The following is a 21787-nucleotide window of genomic DNA, read 5'->3' on the forward strand; positions in this document are numbered from 1 at the left end:
GCATGTAGTTGAATCATTTGGCAGTAATCTTTCCCTTTTAATTGGAGTATTGTATAATTTATACTTAATGTAATTATTGATGTGTTTGGGCTTACCTTGGCCATTTTTTTAAAAAAATTTTCTGTGTGTCTGTTTTTCATTTTTTAATTTATTCTTCTCGCTTTCCTACTTTGAACATTCTTTTAAAGAATTTCTTTTTGGTTTGCATTTGGTAATTTTGTGTGTATCTTCTATAGTTTTTAAAGTAGTGACTCTAGACATAACATTAGATATATAAAGTTTATTAAATCAACTAGTGTCAACATTTTACCAGTTCTAGTGAAATGTAGAAACCTTACCTCTTTCATCCTCTCTTATTTATAATGGTCTAAATCTTCTTTTACATATATTTAGAACCATGTCAGACAGCACTAAAATTTGCTTCAATCAGTAAGCATAATTTAGACAATTCAAGAGGATAAGAAAAATGTATTTCCTATTCATATTTTTGCTATATGTTGCCCTGTCCTTCCTCATGTCCCTGGATTCCTTTTTTTTTTTTTTTTTAATTATTTATTTTCCGTTTAGAGAGTTTCCTTTCACCATTCTTTATGGTAGGTTACCTGGCTACAAATTCTTTTAGCGTTTCTTCATCTAAGACTACCTGGATATAGCCCTCTTCCTATATCCCTGAAGAATATTTTCACTGGATATAGGATTCTGACGTGACAGTTCTTTTCTTTCAGAACCTGAAAAATGTTGTGCCATTTTCTTCTGACTTTGATGATTTCTGATGAGAAATTCAGTTTTATTCAAATTCTTTCCCCCATCTAGGTGAGATGTTATTCCTCTCTTACTGCATTTAAGATTTTCCTTTGTCTTTAATTTTTAGAAATTTGACTACTATAATGTGTCTTGGTGTGGATTTCCTTGGGTATCCTATTTTAGATTTGCTCAGCTTCTTGAATCACATCATATATTTTGCTAAATTTCAGATTCTTTCAGCCAAATACATTTTTTAAAGATTTTATTTATTTATTCCTGAGAGAGACACAGAGAGAGAGAGAGAGAGAGAGAGAGAGAGGCAGAGACATAGGCAGAGGGAGAAACAGGCTTCATGCAGGGAGCCTGATGTGGGATTCTATCCCGGGTCTCCAGGATCAGGCCCTGGGCCAAAGGCAGGCTCTAAACGGCTGAACCACCCAGGGATCCCCTCAGCCAAATATTTTTTAACCCAACTCTCTTTCTCCTCTTTTTTCCAGGATTCTGACAACACCAATGTTACATCTTTCTTTAGGCTATATTCTTTTTTTTCCCTTTTTTTGGCGGGCGGGGGGGGTTCAGATTGAGTAATTTTTATTGCTATATCCTCCAATTCACTCTTTTTCCCCTCTGCCATTCCCATTCTCCTATTGAGCCCATTGATTGAATGTTTTATTTCACTTATTTATTGTATCTCTCAGTTCTAAGATTTCCACTTAGTTCTTCTTTATATCTTTGACTTTTTTGCTAAGACACTCTACTTTATTCATTTATTAAGTAGGTTGTAAGTGCTCATTAAAGCAGATAATTCTAATATCTCTGTCATTTTAATTTTCCATCTATTAATTGTCTTCTTTCATTCTGTTTGATATCTTCTTACTTTTTGGTAGGACAATTGATTCTTTATTGAAAGTCTATGTTTTGCATATTAAGTAATGAGACTCTGAATCTTATTTAAGTCTTCTCTCTTAGCTGCCTTCCTCTGATACTGCCCCAGCAGGGGAAGGTGAAAGCGCAAGTCACAGCTTCATTAAAGCCAGGTGGGATTGGAATGTCAAGTTTCCCACTTCACCTTTATGGATACCTGAGGGGGTTCTTTATTACAGTGGGTGAGGGTAGGAGTTCTGGCTCCCTACTAGGTGTGCAGTGATAGCTCTGAATGGAAAAGGTAGGCGTGCCTAGTTACTGCTTCCTGTGTAGTCTTCACTGATAACACACACATGGGTAGCCTTGTTACTCCTGGGCAGGGACACAAGTCAGCTTCCCCAGTAGGCCTGCTCTGATACCACCCCAGTGGGAAGGGAGGGAGTAAAGTGCATCAGTAATGCTGGCTGGGCAGCAGATGCCCAGCTTCCCCTGGCACTCTGGAGAAGGGCTTCGTTACTAACAGTAAGGATGAAAACCTGGCTTGCTACTCAGCCTCCAATTCCCTACCCTGGTCAGGAGCACCAGGGATGTCACTATGGACTGGTGAGGGTCAAGGCTTAGGGACCCTAGATGGTGGGAGTGAAGCCACAGGTCTTTCTCCACAGTGTTGGAGTAGAGTGGTTAGTGTCTAAAAGCTTTCTGTCTTAGAAGGCTGTCTCTTTACTGATTCTTTGGCTATGGAGGTCAAGCATTTGTTAGCAGGCTTTTTTTTTTTTTTTTTTTTTTTTTTGGTCTGTGCCCATTAGTGTTTCTTGGTTTCTAGCTTTTTTCAGCTTTAAGTGTGGGATATAGGAAGCAGAAAGAAAGCCCACTGAGCCCACCAGCATGTTGTTTCTCAGGTCCTAAGGTCCCTAGCCAGTCTGCCTTTGTCACCTTTCTGAGTCTTTCTATTTTTTTTTAAATATATAATGTCCAGGGATTTTGTTGTTGTTGTTGCTGTTGTTGTTGTTGTATGTAGAGGGAGAAATAAGGAAAATATGTCTTTACCACCTTGCTGGAAGTCCCCCCAGTTTTATTTCTTTTATCAGGGCCACAATGGATCCGGTTAGAAAAGTGAATGATAATCGATTGAACCGACCCCCTTTTGTTGTTGGGCATTTATGTTGTTTGGAGCCTTTGTGATATAAACAGTGCTACCATGAACACTTTTATTCACAGGTCTTTGTGCCTTTGTATGAGCGTGTAACTATTCTGGAATGTGGTGACTGAGCAGATTAGATTTCATTTGGTAAGCTGGCTCTCTGGGTGGAAGACTTGGGTGGGGAACAGATGGAAGGTCAGTGAGAATGAGTGGGGAGGGAAGAGAAGGGCTGGGGCTGATCATCCACGGCACTGCCCCAGTTTATGTCAGAGGTGTTGCCCAGATCTCTGGGAAACTCCTAGTGGGCCCTGACCCAGCCTGGTTCTGTGTCCAGGAGGCACCACCCTCTGATTTCCATCTTTCCCTGAGGTCGGTTTTGGATACTATGCAACCTTCTCTTCTTGCCCATGGAGGGATGGTTCTGGTAGAGGCCAAAGGGTGTCCTCTCTCATGGTGCTTCCTTCCCATTGTGATGGAGCTCCCCTGACTGCACTGCGCAGCACACAGCACACTTACCACGCATCATCTCCTTTGGTACTCTATCATGTGGGAGGGCAGGCTCAGCAAGGTGAAGTGACTCATCTAAGGTCACACACCAGGGAAGGGCAGACACAGAGTTCTGTCGCTGGGGATTTGGTTCTGAAGCCCGAAGTCAGTGGAGCAGTTCCTTTCCAAAGCCACATTCTAGAATGGACATATTGGGGAAAATGACCAGAAAGAAGGCTGTCTGGGTCTAGGGAAAGTCCTGAAGGAACAGCAGTGATGAGGAGGGGATGAAGGGAGGCCCCTGCACATGCGTGGTCACTGGCATAGGCTTGCCCGAGAGTTGGAGTTGGAATGAATTCCTCCAGGTTCTGGCAGTCCCAAGGGGGGGTCCTGGGGACTCGAGGAGGGCTATTGGACCAGTCTTCTCTTACTGGAGGCCTGACAGCATTATTTATTATTAGAGGCAAACCACTTTGAGCAGCCATGACAAAGACAGGCAGGCACAGAGACAGCCCACACGCAGCCAGATGCACATGCACGCGCGTGAGCACACATGCAGAGGCGTCCACCAGGCAGATATAGAGACCGCCCACTTGGACACACGCACACACGTGGAGACAGCGCCCAACCCCCCTCCCTGCCCAGATACACACACATGCGTGAACCGCACACACCCACATGGCAGCATATGGAGCAACCCTGCCTTCCCCCATGGTTTCCAGGAGGCCCAGTGGGGGGTGTGAGTTCCACATCTGACTTTCCTTGTGTTCGTTAGACTCTCAGTGTAATTAAATGTTACATTGAATAATCCAGCGCGGGCTCACTGGTGGCAGAGGCAGCTGTGGTGGGCTGGGGGACGAGGGGCCTGGATGCCTAGCTCAGTCCCGTACCTTCCCAGCCGCCCCCTTGCCTAGGGCTCCAGAGCAGAGGCACCCTTGGCTACAGGGTCACTTGTCAGAACCTGAGGAAGGATGGGGGCTGGATGGTGGTCTGGGGAAAACCCTGTGCTGTCCTGTGGCTTAGGAGCCACCTGTCCCCCACTCTTGCTGTGGTGAACTTCCCATCTGGGTCTTAGGGCAGAGGAGTGCATCTGGATGCTGGGGAGCCCCTCTGTCCAGCAGAATGGCCATGGTACCCACCTCTTCTGGGCAGGGGAGGCAAGAAGTGCTTCCACTTGGCCCTCTCTCTGTTCTTTTAAATGGGCCTCTGTGGAAGGCAGCCCAGGATGGTGGTGACAGGCTGCCCATACGGACACTACTTGCTAGCTAGGGGACTTGCTAGCTAACCACCCCTGCACGTGAGGTCCTGCTCCACAAAGCAGACCTGGCCCAGGTCTCCTCACATGCCGAGGGTGAGGTCTGAGATCCAGTGCCAGTGACATGGCCGTGCAATTGCACCCTCTCCCCAGAGTCCCCCATCTCTGGAGTGGGCTTGCCACTCACTCTGGCAAGAATGGAATGGGCTACTGTACGGCAATGAATGTGACAAACCATTGGGTGCTGTGCCCAAGGGCAATGTGGCCTCCCTCCTCTTCCACACTTCTCTTATTGAGACTTCCCTGTGGGATCCTGTGCCATAACTTCCTCCCCTCTAGAGCCTGTTCCGGGGAGCACAGAGCTGGGGATACAGCTCAGCTCCAAGCCCATCCAAACCCCTCCGTGCAGGTCACCTGCCCCAGTAGTGAGGACCTGGGGGAGAGAACCCCAGAGTCCTTGACCTAGGCCCAGTTGGTGCTGGGGTGTCCAGAGTGATTTCACCAATGCACAATCCCTGTTCTGTGTGGACTCTGAAGCAAGTGCCAGCCCCTGGTGTGTGCCAGCTGGACAGTGGGTGGGGTGGGCTGAGGGTAAGCCACCAAGAAGGTGCTATGGCCTCTGCAGAGAGGAGAGTGGCTGGAAAAGAGCTCCCCAGTCCTCCCTGGGGTCCAGCTCCCATCTGCACTGTCGGCCTGGCTCCCAGAAGTGGTGAGGCCAGGGTGGGGGCCGAGTCCCTTTATCTGCACACATACACGCATACCCCAGTGCCCACTCGAACCTCCATGTACCCACAGGCACAAGTGGGCCTGACGCTAGAGCTGAGACTCGCCCATATAATTTCCCGGAGTCTCATGTGCAAACCCAGATGGCCCCACACCAGGACACGGTCAATAGCACGCACACCCAGAGGGATGCTGATAGGTCTGAGCTCACTAGATACACACAACTGTGTGCATACATGCAAGAGACGTGCATAGCACTTAGTGACCACCCCCTACTGGGACAGTTCCTTGCTCTGGAGAGACATGCTACCACCACGTCCCCTAAGCCATCCGATCCGCCCAGCTATCTTTCACCTCCATCCTATGGGGTCTCAGAGAAGCTAAGTGCACTGCGCAAAGCCACATCGCTCCTGAACAGCCCAGCTGGGTGAGATGGCTCTGAGGCCCAGGCCAGGGCTTGCTGTGGCTTCTCTCCAGGAGGCCTCCTGGCCTCCCTCCCTCTGGTGCCCGGAGCCTCAGGCTGGAGACGGGGCACCCGCAGGAAGGAACTGGCTTTAGAAGGATGTTTTAAATATGGAGCGTGCCCTCGTTCCTCCCCCATCACCAGGACTCTGAGCTGTGCAAAGCCAGCTCGTGAATATTCAGGACCCCATAGACCCAGTTCTCTGTTTCTTCTCCTGCTCCTCGTTTTGTGCTGAGTCTTAAGTGAAATTGATCTTTTTTTTTTAAGGAAAGAGAAATCTGTCTTTTGTTCTCCTGCTCCCCCAGGGGCCCCTCAGAAGAGGAAGCCCCCCGCCCGGTTTAAGGGGCACGCCTCAGAACCAATCGCTGCCTGGCACGGTTCCCTGGGCGCTGGGCTTGGGCCCGATGCCATGCGAGCAGATGGCCGTGATTGTTGGCAACCCGGAGACCCTGCAGGAGAGTCGCGTATGGGTGTTTACAGCATCCTGGTCCCGCCGAGAGCATCAAAATGGCAGACCAAGTGGCGCCTGGCCCACCCGGGGCGGGGGAAGGGGCAGTGCACATCCTCAGAAAAGGAGAAGGAGCCCCCTTCTTCTCCCAAGGGGTGCCCTGCCCAGGGCCCAGGACCCCGCACCCAGCACCCAGCATGGTGTCCGAGGCCAGGAATGGCCAAACCTGATTCCAGGAGGGCCACCCTTCCTGCTCCTCCACCTCTTTCCTCCACTTCCTTCGAGCACCCTCTCTGCAGCTCTCCAAGCTCTGTCTCCCTCTGCCCTGAGCTGGTCCACACGACAGTCCTGCATTCATTCGGAAGATAGATGGGAGCACCTACTTCCTGCTGGACAGTGAGGAGGGAGACAGGTCCTCAAAGCCTCTTTCCTTTCCTGCAAAGCCCCCATCAGCTTATATTTAGATAAGTGTATATTTGTTGAACAAATGCATCTCTCCATCATCAGACTGAGCTCCACCAGGGGAGGGGGAGGGTTCCTGACCCATGGTAGGTGCTCAATAAATCTTGGTTGAACGGGAGCACCTGGATGACTCAGTGGTTGAGCACCTGCCTTTGGCTCAGGTCGTGATCCCAGGGTCCTGGGATTGAGGTCCGCATCGGGCTCCCTGCATGGAGCCTGCTTCTCCCTCTGCCTGTGTCTCTGCCTCTCTCTGTGTGTCTCTCATGAATAATAAATACTATCTTAAAAAAAAATTCTTGGTTGGATGATTTAGGGGATTCTGCTCTCACAGAGATTACAATCCGGTGGGTATTTTCTCCCTCTCGCTTCCTCTCTCCCACCCTGTTGTTGTGTCCTTTGCAGTATTTTGTTTTCCAATTATACTGAAGTCCCCAGAGGGCAGGGGCCATAGCCTTTGCTGCCCAAGATGGTGGCCACACAGTGGCCACTGTCATACAGATCATGTGGCTAATATGGAAATGTGGTTCCCCAAGGGTTACATAAATACACCCAGAAAGTAGTTCCTAGAGAAGAGTTTCAAGAATGCAAACCCAACTCTGCTAGTCTGTTGCCTACAGACCATGGAGGGCCTCCATTCCTACTTGCAGACTGCCATGCAAAGCTCTTCACAGTTGGCTCTGCACCTGACCTTTCTTCCTTTTCATTCATTTAAACATTTTATTGAGCACCTATCAGGTGCCAAGTCCTATCCAGGGGCTGAAGGTAAGATAGTGAATAAGATACACAACGTGACTGTTCTGGTGGAGCTGACCTTCTACTGGAGGGTTGAGTGGAGACAAAGGGCAAATGAACAGATGAATGTGTTGCGTGTGGGGAGGAGAGATGAGCTATGAGGGACAAAGCAGGGTATGGCTAAGGGAACAATGGGAATGGGAAGCCATGGCTTCTCTGACACTGGAGCAGAGGTCTGAATGAAATGAGAGTGACTGTGTGGCCACCCTGGAGAAGAACATTCTAGATGGAGGGAACAGCACATGCAAAGACTCTGAGACAGGAATGGGTTGGCCTTACTAGATTTCAGCCACTGAAACACACAGGAATCGTGACTTCCAGTGCCCAGGGCTCCAGGCAATGGTCACAGGGGAGGTGGGCCAGGCAGGAATGTGTTGGCAAATGCACGTGACATCAGATCTGCATTAGTGAAGCCACGGGGTGGGGTGGGGGGATGAGGTCTGTGGCAGATGTGGCAGGTCTGCAGCAGGCAGCCAGCAGGTGACACGGGAATGCAGGCCTGCAGCAGCCAGAGCTTCTAATGCTTCAGATGAAGCTAAAATCTTTATCTTTTAAAATGTGGAATCTTCCAACTTTGAAGCGTTGGAAGCTAATTTGAAAATATTTTTTAAAACCTTGCTTACGCCAAACAAAACTCAGTTACAGGCCAGATCCAGCCTGTGAGCAACCAGTTGGCAGCTTTGGATTCAGCTCTCTGTGGGGTTCCTCCTGGGCATGATTCTGAATCCTGGATCCCAACCCCAGAGGGCAGCCAGAAGGGGCCCAGAGGTGTTTGGGGGTGAGGGTCTGGGCAAGGCCAGGGGGGACTTCAGTTCTGATTTAAGAGGCTAGAGGGCCTGGAGAGCCAATCCAAACACCTGTCTCCAGGGCCTCCCCTCTCCCAGGCCTGCCCCAGACAGAGCAGAGACTGGCAGCGAGGGGCAGGAGCTGTGCTCCGCTCCGTGGGGGGACCTCTGCCTCTTCCACTGACCCACTTTTCCCGGTGCCTGACCAGGGTCCACCAGCCAGCCAGATGCAGCCCTGCCTGAGAATGTGAGGATGGAGGGCCTTTTGCTCCAGCTTTGTTGGGGACCTTGCTGCTGCCTGGGACCCCCACATCAGAGCTCCACTTGCTCCTGGTGGGCAGAGGCTGGGACTGCCCCATGGTCCCGCCTGTCCTGGAGATGAGCTTTCTCTGGGCAGCTTCCTCAGGAGTGATTCCACATTGAGGTACACTTGGTCGGGCCTTTAGAGCCCTCCGCCGAAAGCCCCCCGTTAATGCTAATGGAAGTCCTGTTGCTCGGCCAGGGCACCCTGCTGGAAAGAGGCCTTGGGATGCCCACCTGCAAACATGACCTTTTCCTGTGTAAGAGACAAGATTTCAAAATCAATCCAGCCTGTGGGGCCTGCCCATGCTCGCCACACGTGCTGATCAGGGAAGAGGTCACATGCCCCAGGACGGGCGGGTCAATACCGAGTGTGGAGGAGCCTGGCTGGCCAGGCCGCACACTTGGGGGAGGCTGTCTCGCCCCACCGCTGGAGCATCTCTCCGGAAAGACCACAGGGAGTACTTCATGTCTTCATCCAATCCTACCCCGCCCAGCTGGATTCAGGGAGGCCATGCAGCCAGCTGGGTTCCACACATGCTATAGAAACTCACCTGCAGGTCATTTTCACCAGACTAACAACGTAGGCACCGCCATTTCGCACTTGGGGAAAATGAAGACAGAGAGGTTTAAAAACTTGCTCACGTCAAAGCAATGCACCTGGGCAAAGAGTGGTGCTGAGAGCTGAACCCAGGCCCCGTGCTTTTATCTGAAATGCTCCTCAGCCCTCCCTCTTGTGCTCAGTCAACACCTGCTCTGTGCCAGGTCTGTGCTGAGGGTACAACAGAGGTGAGTCCTATACGCTCCTTCCTCCCAAAATAATCATCCCAAGAGGAGAGGATGCTGCAAGTCAGAGCAGGTGGGATGGAGGCCTGGAGAAGGGCGGCAGGCCTGGCCTGCAGGGTGTTGGGGTGTGGTCGGTCAGGAAGGACTTCCTGGAGCAGGGGACCCCTGAACAGAGCAGCAGGGGCCCAGAAGTCCCTTTACATGTGTTTGGGAACAGGTGCTTGGATACTCATACCTGTACATGTGCGTGCATAGTCGGTTCTGAGTGTCAGGATGCACGCATATGGGCCCAGAGCTGGGTCTCGTGGGCCCGATGTTACCAGGTGCCCCAGGGACCCAGCTGAGGCTCTGAAAGCAGCAAGAGGAGTCAAGAGGGGACCGTCTCTCCTCAGGAGGTGGAGGGTTTGTAGGGAGCAAGAAGGATGTGGACAGAGCAGGATGTCATGGGAAAGGCTGCCCTGCACGTGAAAGGCACTGTCCCAGAAGGCATCCCTCTGGGCTTCGAGGTGGACGGGACTCAGGAACCACACACTGGAGGCCTTGGGCTGACTGTGGCCCTCAGGGGGCTTCTCACTGGCCTGCTTGGGTGGGAATTAGTTCTTGTGGTCTGAATACCCTTAGTGTGTCCGGTCTTTTCTGTGTGGCCACAGTGTCCTCCCATCCCACTCGATGGACACCTGCCCCCCCTCCCATTACCTCTCATTTGCTTTTGAGTTCTTTGCTTTAGCAACTTCAAGTTCTTCACAGAAGAATCTTCTACATGCAAGCAAACCTTGGGATGGCCTCTCACGGGAAAACTCTGGTGTGCAGCTATGCTAATAACATTTCCGTTTCTTGAGCTTACTAAAGAGCCTCCTTCCCACCGGAGTGGAGGGTCATTCCTTCGTTCATGCAGCAAATACATATGGAGCATCTGCTCTTTGTCAGACTCCACCCCAAGTGCTGGGCTGGGTCTATGAGTCGAACAATCCAGAAGCCCTGCCCTCTGGCGCTTCTGTTCCAGTGGTCCTGGGCAGGGAGAGGGAGGCTCATAGGGCATGGAGCCTGCATGCTCAGTCTCCAGACGACAGCTTCCTTGCCTGGGGTCCTCAGTTCGCCACCTAAAGCTCTCCTGGGTCGGTCCAGCCACAGTTAGGGCCTGAGCTGGATGTTTTAGGATGAGTAGGCGATACGGGGGGTGGGGAGGATGTGGCCAGCCAATGCCCCCTACAGGATTTGGCACCGGGCAATGGAAGGTTAGTGCCTGCTGGGACCTAGGGCTGGTGGGGAATGATTCTCCAAGGAAGGGGAATCATTATTCTCCCTGAGGCTCAGCCAGGCAGTCACACTAGGAAAGGGTGGGCTTGGACCCACATCAGCCTGACTTCGAGGCCAGCACAGTGTCCACTGTGAGGCCCCAACTCTCACCTTTCTGTCCTTTCCCAAACCCTGACTGTTCTTCAGATGCCTCTCCATGGAGCAGGGGCCCCACGCTGGCCTTACCGAAGCTCCTCTTCCATTACCACAGGCACCACAGAATCTGGGCATGAGTAGTTTGCTGAAGGGGGTCCTGTGTTGGGGCAGCTGGTCTCTCTCATCACCCACAGGTGCCCCTTCCCCTAAAGATCATGTTAGCAGCTGGCCTAAAGCTGGGTGCAATCATACATACTGAGAAATGTTTGTGGATAACTTGTAGATTAATCCACTTGGTCAGAAGGCAGCATCTGGAATGGGCCTGGCATAGATGAACAGGCTGCTGAAATCAGCCAGGTGTGGCCCCACCACTCAATGGGCTGTAGGGCCTTGGACCTGTAAGTCTCCTTTCTTCCTTCCTTTCTTTCTTCCTTTCTTTCTTTCTTTCTTTCTTTCTTTCTTTCTTTCTTTCTTTCTTTCTTTCTTTCTTTCTTTCTTTCTTTCTCTTTCTTTTTTATTCTTAAGAGACACACAGAGAAAAAAAAAAAAAGAGAGAGACACACAGAGAGGCAGAGACACAGGCAGAAGGGGAAGCAGGCTCCCTGTGTGGAGCCCAATGCAGGGCTCGATCCCAGGGCTCCGGGATCACAACCTGAGCTGAAGGCAGATGCTCAACCACTGAGCCACCCAGGCATCCCAGCCTCCACTTTTCATCTATAAAATGGGTTCTGTGCTCCTCCCCTGCAGGAAAGGAGCTAACTAGCTCACTCCAGACATCTGTAGATAGCAGGAGTGGCCAAGAGGGTGGGAGAGTGGGAGGGGAAGGAAACCTGGTACAGGAGGAAAACTCTTTTGTGAAACTGGGTCTGGAAAAGGAGGCTGGGGAAGAGTCTTGCATGGACACTGGAATCAGAATGCCCGGCGAATCGGTCAGGCTTCTCTGGTTGCAAGTGACAGCAACACAATCCCAGCTCCTTCAGCCCAGAGGGAATTGCACCAGCTCCTGGGTGGGAAGGGTCCCCAGATGATCTGCATCAGGAATAGCCCAGCACAGGGCTGGGGTGCCCCCAGAGGCTCTGCTTATTTCTCTTTTTTTTTTTTCCCTCTCTCTCTTTAGCCCTTCTCCCTGGGCTAGAGCCCAGCTTTTACAAGTGTTCCCGTCCAGTTCACCAAATAACCACCAATGGCTCTGGGATAGCACTCTTCCAGGCTCCCATACAGGACAGGACAGGGCCTGGCCCTTCAGGAAAGCTCTAGATGCTCTCTGACTGGACCAGCTCACTCACAGCCCCAACCTACACAGTCACATGGCCATGGATGGAGCTGCAGGTTGGCCAGGACAGGTCCTGTGACCCTCAAACCCAGATGTGGCCTGGCCCAGAGCCTGCAGTCTGAGGTGGGGGAGCAGTGACCCCGTCTACTAACTACAGGGGCGAGAGGGAATGGGGCTACTATCTCTGGCAACCACACTGGACTAATCCAGCCAGTGCTCTCTAATTCTTTTAGAGTCAGCTCTCCTCTCCCTGCATCTCCTACTCATCCTTAAAAACCCAGCTCAGGCCCTAACTGCGGCTGGAAGCTTCTGGGGGCACACTAGGGTCTCCCTCCTTTGAGCCACTGTGCTATGGGCAGCTGGAGCTGCATTATGTACCAGCCTCTGGATCACTGTGGCTCCAGCAGAGCTGAAACCAAGGCTAAGCACCCAAAGACAAGGCCACCCCGTAACCATGTCTGAATGCAGACAGAATGTGAACATTGTCCGAACCACACAACTGCGCAAACATCCTCCATCCTGGCTAAAATGGTTCCTTCTAATTGGAGTGTTGCTTTGCTTGGTTCCTCCTGCCTTCCAGATAAGAATTGTTGAGATGTCCAATCCTAGAATTACCCCTGCTTCCTGACGCATCTGACTCAGAGAAAAAGCCCACAAAATAATTTAACACAAGCCAAAGTCTGAGAATAATCTTTCTAACATCCTTTCCCTGACAGGCCCCGGGAGTGCATTCTCCATCCATGCAATCCACCAGGAAACCCAACTTTGTCAGACGAAAATGGTGTTCTTGGTGGTCTTTGGCTGGAAGGGATTGGACAATCCTGCAAAAGGGATGTTCTTATTCTTATCTCACAGGTGAGGGAACGAGGGGTCAGAGAGGTTAATAAGTTGCCCAAAGTCACACAGCAGGCAGGTGGGGAAGCTGAGATTCCCCAGTGTTCTTTCCATTAAAATTCTGTTCATATTTTTCCTTTCTTTCTTTCTTTATTTATTATTGGTGTGTGTGTGTATTTTATAATAATTGGTGCTGTTTGGCAGACACAGCTGGGGTTTGGCTGTACCATCCTGGGGTAACTGATGGAATCTTCTCTCCTCCACAATATGGATGCTTCTGAACCCTTTTGGCTGCACCCCAGGATTTTTGCTTGCCCCTAATGTGGAGTTAAGGGTGTTCACTTTTGACAAAGGTGACTTTGCCTTACATTTGGACCACTCTTCTAATTTCCAGGCACTTCACCCTTTGTCACCTGGGAGCAGCCCCGTGGACAAGGCTGGGTGTTGCAGACCATCTCTGCTCGGCTCTGAGAGGAAGAGATTTGTTCAATGTCACACATGGCTGGCTCAGGAGGGACTGGGCTAACAGAGCACAGGGATCCTTTCTTTCTTTCTTTTTTTTTTTTTTTTAAGATTTATTTATTTGAGAGAGAGAGAGAGCATGAGCAGTGAGGAGGGAGAGGGAGAAGAAGAACTCCCCTCTGAGTGGGAGGCCTTATTCAGGGTTTGATCCCAGGACCCTGACATCATGACCTGAGCTGAAGGCAGCTGTGTAACCAACTAAGCCACCCAGGGGGCTCATTTCTTTGTCCTACAAGGACCTCAGATCCATTCTGTTTTCATGGTCCCTTTAAATCTCGATTATTGTTATTGTGATTCTTATTATTTTTAGGTCAAACCATATGAAATTGCTAATATTTGGCCATTTCTGATCCACAAGGAAGTGCACTGTCGTGGGCCCAACATAATACTACTTTTTAATTACACGGTGCCCGAGACTGCCCCTCTGACCCCAGAGCTGCCAAAGCATCACCGGTGACTCACAGTTACTTACGTGCCATCCTCCCATTCTACAGGTGGGGAGACACAGAGACAAGGCAGGGAGGGGACCTTTCAGGCTGCATGGGCAGTGACAGAGGGCCGAGACCCTGGTGACCTGCCCTTCCAGGCCGAAGCTCCATGCCAGCTCCTCCTGATGTCCAATTCTTCTCCCTTCCCAGAACCCCATCTCCAGGTGTGCTGACAGCCCAGCTTCTCCGTTAACTTGAAGTAACTTATATTTCTTCACAAAAACTATCACAAGAGTACCTATGCTGTGCCAGGCACAGAGCATGAAGACTGACCGCAGTGGAGGGGCTTCCCAGGCACCGCGTGGCCCCGGGACTAGTCCAGCTACCAGGTAGGTAACTAAATGTATTCATTTTAAACACTGAGATTCAGAGACGGATGTGAATGGGCCTCATTGGGGAGAGGGGACAGGGAAGGCCTCTCTGAGGGGGTGACATTTAAACTGCTACCTCCTGCAGGTCCCCGACCACCTGCCTTGCTTTTTCGAGTCTGTGCTTTTGTGCCATGCTGACCTCTTGGCCCTTTCCTTGGCCGTGGTCCTGGGAGGCTTTAGTCACGAGGTTGACAACTGTCCAGTAACTGGAGCATTGAAACCTCTGTGCAAAAGCCGCTCATCAGCTTTAGTGAGACCCACCTGCTCCACATGTCCCCCCTGACCTGCTCGCTGTCCCCCACCCCCTGATTCCTGGAAGTTAACATAGGAATTTCTTTAAAGGGAAGAAGTATGAATCTTGGCATTTATTTTCTTGGCCTTTGAGAGGCTGGGCCTGTGGAGTGTGTCACGGGGAAGGCCAATCCTAGGATGAAATCCCCTGCTGAGAGGTCACAGGTCCCCATGACACTCCCTGTGGTCGCTGGCAGCAGGCATGTGTCCATCAGAGTGGAAAGTGCTGCTAATCTGGGTGCTAATGTGCCCCTCGAGCAGTGGGGCCCCAGAACCGGAGGGCATCCTAGTGAAGGAGAGAAGAGACAGAGAAAGGGAGGTTGTGAAGGGGAGGAGCGGAGGCCAAAGGCCCCTGAGGAAGGTGGCTGTGTTCACAGGGGACTGGCCAGCACTAAGGGGCTTTCGGTGTCTATTTCTGGAAACTCTTGGTGACCTGTGAAGTTGCGTGTCACAGAATTCCCATTTCACAGATGAGAAAACCGAGGCTCACGGCTAGTTTTCCACCCCAGCCTGACCCCAGGGCCTGTGCTCTTAGCTGCCGAAGCTGCTGCTTCCAGCTTTCCCGAGTGCCGGCCTGTCGACCAGGACTGTCTCCCTGAAAGCACGAGTGCCGGGATCCCCTGACTGGGGGCATGACAGGTGGACGGACGGACGGGCACTGAGCACATGTGTGTGTTGCTTCTGGGCCTTCGTCTCTGTAAGTGTGTGTCTCTGAGGATGGGGGCAGTCTGTCTGGGTCCTTCTCTCTGCTCCTGCCAGTCTGTCTGGGTCTCCTCACCCTCCCTTTGTCCGTCTACCTTGGGCTCAGCTCCTCTCTGTCTGCTTCAGGGCGGGCCTGTTTCACGCTGTCTCGCTCACCCCACCTCTCTGTCTGCCCCCCTTCCTTTGCTTCCTCTGAAGTCCTCCCAGGTCCCGTCTGTCATCTTCCGCCCACTTCTATCCTATCCTCCCCCCGCTCTGTCAGAGTAGGTCTTGTCCGTGATCTCAGGAAGCCCGGCCCGTTAGGCCGACGTGGCCCTGTGTGAACCCACAGCCCTGCGGGCAGCAGGCAGGCCCAGGGCCTGGTCCCCACCCCAGCTGGGAAGGCTGGGGCCAGAGGTGCACGGCGGCCAGCAGGCTGCCACTGGCTGGCAAAGGAAGGAGCCTAGAAAGAACCCAGCCACACCACCTGTGTGTGGGCGCCTGCATCCCCGGGCTTGGGCCAAGCGTGTCCTGAAGGCGGGGGACCCTGCCACACCTTCCCAGCCCCTACCTTGTCACCGAGCCAAAGCTTTGCCACGGTCGGACACACACAGGAGGCCCTGCCTCTACTCTGCTGGGCTCCTCTGGGACCTCTCTGGGGTGCCCCACGGGGTCCGGCCCACAGCAGGTGCTGCATGACGTGCAAGCGGGTCAGCCACAGAAGCCAGAGGCCGCAGGAACCCCTGCTTGGCCCTCCGGCCCTCAGGCAGGGCTGAGGAGATGCTGAAAGGCCGAGCTGAGTCTTGGGGAACCTCAAGGCCCGCTTTCTTCCTTCCTCGCTCCCCCTTTGCTGTGTGGCAGGATAAAATTATTTTTGAGAAATGTTATTCCATAAATCCCCATAGAACACCTGCTGTAAGTCAGAGCTGTGCTGAGGGCTTGTCTGGTCATCTGTTCCTCAGGGGCCCGAGGACAGGAGCAGCCTTCCGAGGGGCAGCTCAGGGACTCTGGCCACAGACTGTCCCACTAGGCCTGCCCTTGGCCACCTGGGTGAGGATTGAACTTCTCCCAGGCGGGGCCGGAAAAGTCCCTCCACCTCCGTCGGGGGAGGAGGGGTGAGAAGGCTGAGAGAAGGCACCCTTTGAATCCCTGCCATTCTCTGTGTCTTGAAAGGACTCCAAGTTTCCTCAGTTTAAAGGGAAAGAAATGAGTTTCAAGTTGGAAAAGTTGATGGGTGTCCGATGTCTCGGCGCCACCATCCGGCCTTGTGGGCCTGGTGGGGGGAGGGGTACATGAAAGGGGCCCTCAGAGGGGAGGACGAGGAACAGCCCTGCCCCAGCTCAGGCTGGGGACAGCCCCGCCCTCACCTGCTTCAGAAGCCCCCTTGAAAGCCCCCAGGTAAACCCCCACTCCCTTCCTTTATCCCAAGCCTCTTTTTTGAGGTTTGGCTGCATTTTTGATCTTAACAAGTTTTTTTTTTTTTTTTTTTTGTCATCTTTGCCAGGGCTTTTACAATGCGATTTCCTTTTATTTTAAAAACGGTGGCTTTCAAGCCTCCTCTCATCTGTGATTGTTTCATGTTTGCAGGTTTCTGGAAGGTTTGGAGCTGGTCCCTGGGTGGGCGACTTCCCATCTGCTCCTTGCTCTGCTCGTGGGCTTGGAAGGGGTTGGGGCCTCGGAGCAGCGGCTTTTTCAGCCCTCCTCTGGCTGGCCCAGCTTGGATGGAGGAAGGCAGGGCTCTCAGCTGCCTGCCTCCCCCAGACCCTCCATTCATCAAGCAGCGGGAGACCTCATGGTGGGAGGCAGGCTGCCTGTGTTCCAGCCTTGGGCAGGTACTTGCACTCTCTGGGCCTCAGCTGTTCCATCTGTACAGTGGGAACAGCAACTGGATTCTAATATAGTAGTAATAAGTACTTAACGCGTACTCACAAAGAGATGGTATAAATAAGAATGCAGTAAGATGATACACAGAAAGTGCTTAGCACGGTGCTTGGCACAGAGTGAAGGATTGATAAATGGTACCCATCACAAGAGGGCAAGCCCTTGGTCCCCTAGACATCCGAGAGTTGGTCCTCAATTCTCATGCAGCTTCATCAGCTACTTAAAACACCTGCTCTCCACCAAGCGCCAGTCTGGTGGCACAACTCACCCTGCACCTTTCCAATTCTGAATCTCTGTTGATCCTGCTTTGCCTCCCTGGGTCCCTCTTTCATACTTCCTCCTCAGGTTGAAAGTCTCCTCCATCCTTCAAGGGTCAGCTCAGTGCCACCTACTCTGGGACATCTTTCTCCACCTCCCTCAAGTAAAAATTAGCCACACCTTCTTCAGTGGTTGTATGATTGAATTTGGTTTTTATTTTACTTTGGAAGCAGGGGAAGCTAGTGTCCTCATTTCGTGCCTGAACAACTGTAAGCATACTCCTGAATCCCTGGGAGCCTCACTTCCCCCAGCTGGAGATGGGGATGACTATATCCTCCATTGTGTAAGCTCCATGAGAGAGGGGCTTTCTGTTTCTTACATCCTGCTATATTTCCAGCAGGGGAACACAGTAGGTGCTCAACAAATAAGTTATCAGAAATGATGACCACTGGGTTGATAGGATTCTTAACTACTTGGCATATAAACAATACTCAACAGATGGCAGTCCTCTTCATAATGCCCATTATTATTGAGAAACATTCACTTACTCATTCATTATAAGATGCAAATGTGGAATGGCTCCTGTATACAGGACACTGGTCTGGCACAAGAGGGTTCCAGAGGAATGGGTGCTCTCTCTGCCCTTGCAGGGTTCTCTGATGAGATGGATCTGTAGACGGACTGATGATGCCCCATGCCATGGCAGCAATGGGCTCAACTGGACGTTTGGAGGCCATATGGAGTTTCTGTTGTCCACTGACTCTGCAGGACACAGCCAGTCTCCTGCACACACTAGATGCCTCGTAAGTACTCTGAACTGAATTAAAACTGATCTTTAGAAGCCCACCCCTTGAAAGTTGCCTCGGGTTAGGCTACCACTCAACTTAGCCAATCCCCAGTGCTCTGGAGCCTGAAGGCAGCTCTCTGCTCTATCCTGATGCTTTAAAAAAAAAAAGCTCAGCTGTTCCAGGAAACCCAAAGTCGGTTTGGGTTTGGGGGATGCACAATAACAACTTCGCAGCTCCCTGGTCATCAGATGGTCTGTCTGCTGCTTCCTCCTCTCTTTCCCCTTTTGCATAACGTTGGTCTCCCCAAAGTAGAACATAAGGCTAATACATTGCTTTGCTGTTCCCCCAAAGTGAGGCTTTTCAGATGCTTCTTTCAACAGGGAGCTCAGACCCTTCAGCCCTATCCACGGCCCCAGGGACACCTCAGCATTTGTCCGTGGAGCCTACCCACTTAGACCCATGGGTCTGCATTTGGGAAGCCCTTGCTGCACTCAGCCCAGCTTCTCAGGTCCCACACCAGCACAGCATTTCACCGCCCTCCACCCCGACCCATCCTTGTATGTCCTGCCCATTGAACTTCAAACTCCCCTCCCTTCATGATTCAAGTTGATAGTGGACATTTCCTATTGTTTGGACAGCCTCTATTCCCCTTTTTGGGATCAAACACACTCTTCCTGCTTATTTTCCTTTGGGGAACCACCTCCTGCCTTCAGGTTAGGCCCTTGGGCCTTGGGAGTGATGGACTGCACCCTGCGGCCCAGGGTGGACCCTGTGACCCACTGCTGACCAGTCAGAGTATCAAATCCCTCTGGCTGTGTGATTGGCTCATGGATGCCCACGTGGCCAAAGAGAAGCCAATCAGAGCCGATCACTGCCACTCCATAGGCTACAAAGAGACCCCACCTGCTCTTGGTCCTGAATTCTGGGGCTCCTGGGTGGCTTAGTAGGTCAAGGGCTGCCTTTGGCTCAGGTTGTGATCCCAGAGTCCAGAGATGAAACAGCATCAGGCCCTGTGTTCCGCAGAGTCTGCTTCTCTCTCTTCTCCTCATCCCACTTGTGCTCTCTCTTTCAAATAAATAAATAAAATTAAAAAAAAAAAAAAAAGACAAGTGTAAGTCACCGTTTCTACCAGTCCTACTTCTGGACTTTCAGTGGCATGAGCCAATGAATGCTGCCTATGTGCACACGCATGCAAACACACACACACACACACACACACACACACACACACACCTCTCTTTTTAAAAAGCCACTCGGAATTGGATTTTCATCCCTTGCAATAGAAATATCTAACCATTTGCTAGAGCCTCCAGTGGCTCTGAAATTCCAAGCCCTGAAAGCAGGAAGACAGGTCAAGGCCCCCCCCCCCCCCCCAAGGTCCTTTCCGCAGCGGGATTCCAGGCCGGGCTGCCTTTTTAAACAAATTATCCTGTGTCTTTCCTTTGCCCTTGCCTGGTGGAGAGAGGGGATCTGTCTCCTCCTCTTTAAGCCGAGGGAGGGACAGTGCAGAATGAGGAAGTCCAAACCACCTTCTCTTCTGCTCTGGGGGCTAAGGGGCACACTCCTTGAGTTTTTATATTGTTTTACCTTTTATTTTTTTCAGATTTACCTTCCTAATTAGGTTTTGCTCAGGCAAATATATTAGGATTAGTTTGTAATCCTTGAGCTCACAGAAAGTGAGGGTGGGATGCCTGAAGCGGGCTAGGAGCCAGGAGGAGGTGTTTGCTGTGGAAAATCCACAGGGTGGGGAAGCACGTGGGTAATAAGGTGTGTCCACACATAAAATGGGATTCAGATGTGTTATTTATTTGTTTGCTTAATCCATAGTTATGAATTATTAGTTATGTGCTAGGTGTTGGCGAATAGGACAAGGTACCTGTCTTTACAGGACCCCTGTGGAGGGAAGAGACAAGTAAGAAGGACAAATAAATCTGGTGAGAACAGGTAGCTTGGGCTACTGAGCCGCTGGGGTGCTGGGGAACATTATGTTCTCTGCGCCAGCAGGTGGACAGAGTTCTCCAAAGAAGGGTTCCTACTTGCTCTTTGGCTATGTGTGGCCTCCTCTGGTTCCAGCTCACAGCCACATGGCCAACCATGCCAACCAAAGGTCACCCTCCAAGCCAAGTGGCTGGGTCAGAGCCAACTCCCTTTCTGACGATCCAGGCAGGGAAGAGCCTCTTCTCTAGTCCAGACTTCCTTGGGGTGAGTCCTCTTGGGGTCCTCAGGTCCCTTCCAGCCAGGGCTTGTGGTCAGAACTCTGCTAATTCACAAAGCCCTGTGCTTTAGTAAGCAAGGGGCAAGTGTCAATTCTCCTCCCGTGAGGTTCCTGGGTTCCTGGGCAAATGTGTCCATGGCATGGGAGGTGGGAGGTGAGGATGAGAGCTGTGGAGAGGTAGACTTGATCAGGTCCCCAGAAACGTGGCCACATTCTCCTCCTTCACCATAGGTGTCTACTTGCTGATCATTTGCCCACCCAAGGAAGCCTCTCAAAAGGCCCTTTTGTGAACAGAGAAGATTTGCTTAAAGACGGTTAGTGGCTCCACCTTGGCAAAAAGCACTTCAGCAGCTCGCAAACAGCTCCTTAAAGTTCTGCCTAAGCAGGCCCCGGAACTACAGGCCGAGTCCCTGAGTGAGTAGGCCTCTTGAGGACTCAGCCGTTGGGCTGACTAGGCCTCCCTTGGACCTCCTCTTCTCCCATTGGGTAGAGTATGGCTTCTGCTCCAGAGGCCTGGATGCCACCATTTCTGCCTTGGGACCAGAGAACTTGCTGAGCTGCTGAGCCTGGGGTCAGGCAGGAGGAGGCACAAGCATGGGGGTGGTGAAGGACACTGGGACCTTTGCAGGGGGCAAGGGAGCCTCTGGATGGTAGATGCCTCCCTCGAGGAGAGCTTGGGGCCGCCTGCCCTCCATTTTGCCTGTCATCATCACTTAGCAATGGCCGTTACAGGGCCCAGAGCTCTCCGGAAGGCCATCCACCCTGAAATGAAAGCTCAGCCTCCTCAGAGTGGGTCAGAGGAAGGGTGCTTATGGCCCATCTCTCTCTCATTGAGGGTAGTTTACATCTGTTAGTAAATTTAAATGATGAGTTAAATGTGGCTCAGATGGCCCCTCTAGGTCTGTCCTCTGCCTAACGACTGTGCAGACCTATTAGCAGTTCCTGGGCTGGTGCACAGGCTTGCTCCGGGGTGACTCCTGCCTCCTGGGTGGGGGCTGTTCCTCCTTCACACCCACCCGGGGCTGGGACACCGCCAAAGGCTCAACCTTCACAGTAGGAAGACATGGGGAGTGACTGCCATAGAGTCTGGGAGGAGGGGCTTTGGCAGTCCCTGCCCCCCCCCCCACCCCCCTTGCCTCCCCCTGCCTCCTCCTTCCTGCTCTCTAGCTCAGCTGAGGGTGGGGGCACGTCACACTCAGCAGCCTTTCACTCTGCAGTAGAGCTGAGCCGAGAATGTCCTGGGAAGCCACTGAGCTCAACCTCCTATGTTAGATCTGGAGAAACTGAGGTTCTCTGGTTTGTTCCATCCTGCTTCCTGCCTGGGTGGGTCGATAGCACCAGCACAGAGTGTGGATCTCAACGCTGGCTGCACATCAGCCTCTCCTGGGTAGCCCTGAACAAATATGAGCCTGGGACCGAGTCCGGTCGGCCTGTGCTCTGCATCTTTTACAGGCCTCCAGGGTCTCTGAAATGCTTGGGGTGGATACACAGGGCGAGTAAAGGGAGTAGCTTCGATCTGAATTGCTGCTGCTGCTGAATGATGT

This window comes from Canis lupus, chromosome 5, assembly GCF_048164855.1.
Source record: "Canis lupus baileyi chromosome 5, mCanLup2.hap1, whole genome shotgun sequence".
Taxonomy (NCBI): domain Eukaryota; kingdom Metazoa; phylum Chordata; class Mammalia; order Carnivora; family Canidae; genus Canis; species Canis lupus.